Source organism: Ixodes scapularis, unplaced genomic scaffold, assembly GCF_016920785.2.
Source record: "Ixodes scapularis isolate PalLabHiFi unplaced genomic scaffold, ASM1692078v2 ptg000854l_1__unscaffolded, whole genome shotgun sequence".
Classification (NCBI taxonomy): Eukaryota; Metazoa; Arthropoda; class Arachnida; order Ixodida; family Ixodidae; genus Ixodes; species Ixodes scapularis.
Window position 1 is genome coordinate 887,501 of NW_024610056.1, and position 7,500 is coordinate 895,000.

The 7,500-nt window shown below is 46.3% G+C and overlaps 1 non-coding gene across 1 annotated transcript; it reads left to right on the forward strand.

Moving 5' to 3' along the window:
- The first annotated feature begins 5,561 nt into the window (after positions 1–5,561).
- On the forward strand, positions 5,562–7,377 carry LOC120848964. Its single transcript, XR_005717820.2, has one exon. It is a non-coding gene; the product is annotated as a small subunit ribosomal RNA (ribosomal RNA).
- Positions 7,378–7,500: the final 123 nt, after the last annotated feature.

A 7,500-nucleotide genomic window follows, 5' to 3' on the forward strand; every position in this document is an offset into this window, starting at 1 on the left:
TTGCAACCGTGAGTAGTATGCAGTCGGCGCTGCTTGCACGCGATGTCTTTTCGACGCGTTTTGTCCGTCTTATTGCCCGCGTGCGTTGGCGTACCTGGTTTCTGAAAGTGTGCGCGTCTCCCACGTGCATCTTAAACCATGCGTGGTCATTGCATGTTTTCGCTTGAGGAGATATCCATTTCCACCAGTGAGTAGTGTTCATTCGCCGCCGCTTCATCGCGATGTGCTTTTGACGTCTTTTTGCTTCTCTGTGCCGCCCGCCCTCCGTGCTTTCCGAAGGTGAGCGCATGGTTTCGCTTTGCAGTGCGCGCTCTGCAGCATGGTGTTGTGGCGTGGTTCCGGTGAAAGTGCCTGTGGGTGACCTCGCGTGCGTCCGTAATTCCCTGCCTTCGGCCTACTCAGCGTGGACGTCATTTCTGTCCTGTGACCTGCTGCTCAGTGCTCAGTGCTGTGCTTGTGCAAGGCCTCTGGTGTGGGTGCCGTGTCCTACGTATCGCCCAACTAGGTTCTACTTGTGCCCCTTATTAATTCATTAATATGTGTCGTGTGTGTGTGTGCTCTTTGAGCAGTTTCCGTTCTTGTGCCGTCCGTCCAGTGAAAGGATTTTTTATTTTTTTTTATTAAGTTACGGCGCTTGTTTTCGTGCAGCTCTTCGTGGTCGTGTCCTCGTACGCAGTGGTGTGTTTGTGGAAAGTCTCTCGTTGTGTTGTGTTGTGCAGTGCAGTGCAGTGCAGTGCAGTGCAGTGCTGTGCGTGCGCCAAAGCCTCTGGATAAAAGAAAAAAAAAATATATATATATATAAATACACATTTTTTTTCTAATTTTTTTTAAATTAATTTTACATGTGGTAAGTATGCATGACTTATACCATCCTTTGTATTGATTTATTTTTGTCGTGTATTTTTTTTCCACATTATTAGCCTTCTTGTTCTCCTCCTCCTCCTCCTGCTTATCATTATTGTAGAAATGTTTTCCTTTTTCTTTTTTTCCTCTTTCTTTCTAAGCTTTTAGTTTCCACCAGAGTGTCGAACCGAATTTTTTATTGGTTTGCTTGGATTTGCGGGAGCACAAAAGTAATGTAGGACATTAAAATAGCACAACAAATAGAAGAACAAGAGGTATACAGGACAGGCGCTGATGTTGAACTAGTTTCATTCAGGAAAAGTGAACATGTATATACACACGACAGGCAAAGCAGCACATATTCTTAAGGGTAGAAGATATTTGAGCTGGGATGCTGGTGTCTCCCAGCACGATCAAACCATCCGGGGCTATTGCCGCCTTCTCGGCTGCCCTCGGCACTTATCGTGAATAAAAGCTATATATGTATGTTTACTTTTCCTGGATAAAACTAGTTGAAAGTGAGTGCCTGTCCTCTATACTCCTTGTCCTCGTCTTTTTTGCGCTATTTTATATATTTTACTAAGATAAACCAACAGCGTACCGTATTAAAAAGAAAAAGAAGAAGCTAAAGTGATATTATATTTACCTGGTGCTTCTTTTCGTAATAGGCACTATTTCAAGAGTGCAAACGGGTATCTTTCCATTCATTTGTAGGGTTCGCTTATTTTCAGGTGCCGAGAAATAAATTGCTTTATTTAAATTTGATGGAGCAGTAAATGACAAGCTACATACATATCTGTCTTTCCTTGTTTTTTTTTTTTTTTTGTGTTATATTTTAGCTTGAATTTAAAAGTTATCAGTCTGTTGGGTCGCCTAAAATAAAGGTCATTGGCATTTGAAGTTTTTTTTCTTTACAAGATAATGGTTGATTCAATTTAGCAAGCAAGCATCAATTGTGCTACTTTTTTTTTCCTTCATCTTAAATAGAGCTAAGCAATCAACTCGACATGACGGCTACTTAATTTGTCGCTTTCTTACCGCCTGTTTTCCGAAACTGTGTGCTTTCTTTTCGTCGTCATCGACTTTGGGCTGCCGCTCCAAGTCCATAGAGCCTTTTTTTTTCAGCTATCCCTGCCGTACACCCTTGTACTTCTATTCATCGTCAGACTAATAGACAGTTATATTTTCTTCCGTACAGTTCCAAGTTGGCGGGTCAGTTTCGGTTCGGAAGAAACTAACTCCTCGGTTCCGGTTTTTCGTTCGCTTCGGTTTTCGGTTCGACACTCTGGTCTTCACCGTGCATGGCACCCCCCCCCCCTTCCTTCCTTCCTTCCCTCCCTCCCTCCCTCCCTCCCTCCCTCCCTCTCTCTCCCCTCTTCTCCTCCCTGCAAGAAAACGAACTGTCGTTTCGAAATGTTTTCTTACTTGAACTGTGAAGGTTTTCAAGTGCATTTCCTTTCCTCCTTTATTGAGCGCACAATTCTAGAGTGGAACTTCCCTTCTGACATTGCAATAAAGTTTCCTGCACAAGGAAGAAAAACCTGCCATTTGACCTCCCTTGTGTGTGCAAAGTGTCAATGTTCCTATATTATGCTTGAACATGGTCTTTTTGTCTTCCTATTTGTCGCAGAAATCATGTATGTGTATGTATGTATGTATATATATATATATATATATATATATATACCAATATCGCACTTTATGGATTAATCTTGCACGACCTGTGAAAACCACGTATCTCTGGCTTTCCTCACGTTCGATTTTCGAGCAATTTCTGAAGCTAGCTTGGGGAGATTGATTTCGCTCGCACACAATTCGAGGCGCGAGGACGGGCATGTACGAACGCCTACGTAGTCGGGACGGTAAACAAAACTTACACAAATTAAAATCCTGCGCAGATAATAAAAGAAAGAGCAACAAAAAAGTATGGGCGTCTTTCTTTACTAATTTCTTTTTTTTTTTTTTTCTTTTTTAGGATTGTAAGCGGACGGGCTTCTTAAACGATACCAAAAAGCGAGACACAATTTGACAAACGGGTCACGTCACAAGAAAGAAAATCCCACATCCTCAAGCGTGTAAAAAATGCACGCAATATCTACAGTACTGGAATTGGAAGCGCTGCCAATCTCGCGTGCACTAGCCCAAATCGCGTTGCTCCCGCTCACGTCAAAGCGACACAGACCTCGTCGGAAAGGTACGCTTTCTGACGCGGTCAACCGGTAAAAACACTATATATTGTAAAATTCTGTACTTTGGACGTGACTAATTCAGACTGCTTTGCGGCTAACTAAGCGCGCGTTCCTTCCCAATGAAACGAAAGAGCGAGATTAGAAATAGAGGAAATAATTCCCGTGAAAAGAAAGAAATTCGTTTCTTATTGAGCTTGGCAGTAAAGCACGCGACATCTCCAGTATTCCGTTTGAAAGCGTTGTCCATGGCAAATGCAGTAGTGTACAGTGTTCGGCTCTCGCCCAGTTGAAAGCGCCAGAAAGCCCGTGTCGCCTCGCGACACGGGTAACCGCTAGAAAACACGCACATTTTAAAGTCGCGTGATTTGCACTTGATTCCTCGGAAGTACTTTGTGGGAGACGAAGCGGGCGTTCCATGCCAAGGGCACGGAAGAGAGAGATTAGAAATAGAGCGAACAATTCGCGTGAAAAGAATAATATTTGTCTCCTATCAAACGTGCCAGAAAAGTAAGCGAGATTTCCAGTATTCCGTTTGAAAGCGCTGCCCGTCGCAAGTGCAGTAGTGTACAGTGTTCGGCTCTCGCCCAGTTGAAAGCGCCAGAAAGCCCGTGTCGCCTCGCGACACGGGTAACCGCTAGAAAACACGCACATTTTAAAGTCGCGTGATTTGCACTTGATTCCTCGGAAGTACTTTGTGGGAGACGAAGCGGGCGTTCCATGCCAAGGACACGGAAGAGAGAGATTAGAAATAGAGCGAACAATTCGCGTGAAAAGAATAATATTTGTCTCCTATCAAACGTGCCAGAAAAGTAAGCGAGATTTCCAGTATTCCGTTTGAAAGGCTGCCCGTCGCAAGTGCAGTAGTGTACAGTGTTCGGCTCTCGCCCAGTTGAAAGCGCCAGAAAGCCCGTGTCGCCTCGCGACACGGGTAACCGCTAGAAAACACGCACATTTTAAAGTCGCGTGATTTGCACTTGATTCCTCGGAAGTACTTTGTGGGAGACGAAGCGGGCGTTCCATGCCAAGGACACGGAAGAGAGAGATTAGAAATAGAGCGAACAATTCGCGTGAAAAGAATAATATTTGTCTCCTATCAAACTTGCCAGAAGAGTAAGCGAGATTTCCAGTATTCCGTTTGAAAGCGCTGCCCGTCGCAAGTGCAGTAGGGTAAATTGTTCGGCTCTCGCCCAGTTGAAAGCGCCAGAAAGCCCGTGTCGCAAAGCGACACGGGTAACCGCTAGAAAACACGCATCTTTTTCTTTTGTTAATCCCGTGCTTCTCACTTCGTTCCTTGAGAGGACTTTGTCGGAAACTAAGTGGCGGGGCCTTCCAAACGAAACCAATGGTAGAAACAATGAAGTGAGCAAAGAAGAATAGTGTAAAGAAAGAAAATTGCCTATTATGAAGCCTGCCGTAAACACGCGCGATACCGCGAGCATTCGGATTAAAAGCAGTGACAATCTCACTATAGCGCTCATTGTTCGGCTCTGACACAATTCAAAACGCATGAAACGCCCCGTGTAAATATTGGTTTACTTTGTAATAACAAAGTCGATAAACTTTCTGTTGACCATGTTAACATGAACTGAAAGTCGAAAAGAAGTAATCAGAGTCAAGCAGGGGTCAGCACGTTTTTAATAAAAAGCGAGAAATAATTTTTTTTATAGGGGTAGGATGTATGTACGTATGTATGTATATATAGAGGCAGACGGGAAAAAAAGAACATTTATATATATATATACACACAAACATACATACATACATATATATATATATATATAAGGAGAGAGAGAGGGGAAAAAATAAGAAAGAAAGAAGGACAAATAAATGATACTGAATAACGAGGAGCCACATAAGTGAGAGACAGTAAGTCAGTAAGTCAGTCAGTCAGTCACCGAAACTGATAACCACAAACTATGTACAGAATGCCCTTGAAGGATCTTCTTTATACTTATCGGTGCTATTATGTGGAGGTGGGGTCTGTCGAGCGTTCGATTGGTGCGAGCGTCGTCTGACGACGTCGCCGACGCCTTTCGTCGCCGTCTCGGCCGCTGCCTCCGCCGCATGGTCGTTACAGCAAGGTACCTGCGATCTCTGGCGTCTGCCGTTGGGGTCGGTTCTCGGGTGCACCTGTGTCTTGAAAACGAATGCGAGAGGAGGGTGTTTCGGAGCGTCCGCGCTAACCGAACGGTGTGAAATGACGAGTGCGTTCTGACCGAAGGCCGGGGTGCGTCCTCGCGTCCTCACGGGACCTGAAAGCTCGGCAACGCTGCGAAGGCGTCGTCAATGATTTTTTTGGCGTACGACTTTCTGTTGCTACGACGAGAAAGAAATTTATGCGCTTTTTGCCGCGTCGGTACCGACCTCGGTCGGGGATATTCCGGCTGCGCGCTCGAACGTGCTTCATTTCTTCTTGGATTTGGAAGTAATTCCTAAGCGTTGTGTGTGTTTGCGGTTCGTAAGGGGCGCCTGACGGTGGCCCCGCGTCCGCGCGTTGGTAGGGTTTTGGGCGACCCACCACGAAAAGATTACCTGGTTGATCCTGCCAGTAGTCATATGCTTGTCTCAAAGATTAAGCCATGCATGTCTAAGTACATGCCGAAACAAGGCGAAACCGCGAATGGCTCATTAAATCAGTTATGGTTCCTTAGATCGTTTCTTCCTACTTGGATAACTGTGGCAATTCTAGAGCTAATACATGCAGTGAGCCCGAAGCCCCTCGGGGCGACGGGTGCTTTTATTAGACCAAGATCAATCGGGCTTCGGTCCGTTTTGTGTGGTGACTCTGGATAACTTTGTGCTGATCGCACGGCCACGAGCCGGCGACGTTTCTTTCAAGTGTCTGCCTTATCAACTGTCGATGGTAGGTTATGCGCCTACCATGGTTGTTACGGGTAACGGAGAATCAGGGTTCGATTCCGGAGAGGGAGCCTGAGAAACGGCTACCACATCCAAGGAAGGCAGCAGGCGCGCAAATTACCCACTCCCGGCACGGGGAGGTAGTGACGAAAAATAACAATACGGGACTCTTTTGAGGCCCCGTAATTGAAATGAGTACACTCTAAATCCTTTAACGAGGATCCATTGGAGGGCAAGTCTGGTGCCAGCAGCCGCGGTAATTCCAGCTCCAATAGCGTATACTAAAGTTGCTGCGGTTAAAAAGCTCGTAGTTGGATCTCAGTTACAGGCGGGAAGTGCGTGGACACCACGTTACGGCCCGTGCTGAACATCATGCCTGTCGTGGCTTGGTTCCCTCCATCAGGTGCCCTGCTTTGGCCGGCGCGTTTACTTTGAAAAAATTAGAGTGCTCAACGCAGGCGATTCGCCTGAATAACAGTGCATGGAATAATAGAACAAGATCCTGTTTCTGTTCTGTTGGTTTTTGGAATACAGGATAATGATTAAGAGGGACAGACGGGGGCATTCGTATTGCGGCGCTAGAGGTGAAATTCTTGGACCGTCGCAAGACGAACTAATGCGAGAGCATTTGCCAAGAATGTTTTCATTGATCAAGAACGAAAGTTAGAGGTTCGAAGGCGATCAGATACCGCCCTAGTTCTAACCATAAACGATGCCAACCAGCGATCCGCCTGAGTTACTCAAATGACTCGGCGGGCAGCTTCCGGGAAACCAAAGTATTTGGGTTCCGGGGGAAGTATGGTTGCAAAGCTGAAACTTAAAGGAATTGACGGAAGGGCACCACCAGGAGTGGAGCCTGCGGCTTAATTTGACTCAACACGGGAAAACTTACCCGGCCCGGACACTGGGAGGATTGACAGATTGAGAGCTCTTTCTTGATTCGGTGGATGGTGGTGCATGGCCGTTCTTAGTTGGTGGAGCGATTTCTCTGGTTAATTCCGATAACGAACGAGACTCTAGCCTATTAAATAGGTGCGTGGTTCTCTGCACCTTGCACCATTCTTAGAGGGACAAGCGGCTCCTAGCCGCACGAAACAGAGCAATAACAGGTCTGTGATGCCCTTAGATGTCCGGGGCCGCACGCGCGCTACACTGAAGGAAGCAGCGTGTTTTTATCCCTGTCTGTAAAGACTGGGTAACCCGTGGAACCTCCTCCGTGATTGGGATAGGGGCTTGCAATTGTTCCCCTTGAACGAGGAATTCCCAGTAAGCGCGAGTCATAAGCTCGCGTTGATTACGTCCCTGCCCTTTGTACACACCGCCCGTCGCTACTACCGATTGAATGATTTAGTGAGGTCTTCGGACCGATACCCGGAGCGGCCTTTCGGTTGCGCCGGTGTGTTGGAAAGATGACCAAACTTGATCATTTAGAGGAAGTAAAAGTTGTAACAAGGTTTCCGTAGGTGAACCTGCGGAAGGATCATTACCGGATGTTATTTGGCATCGTTTTGTCTTCTTCCTCTTGTACGGGGAATGAACTCGATGTGCGAATTTATCTGGCGCCGATCCCGACCAAGCTTGGATGCCGTCGGGACGGCACAAAAAAAAA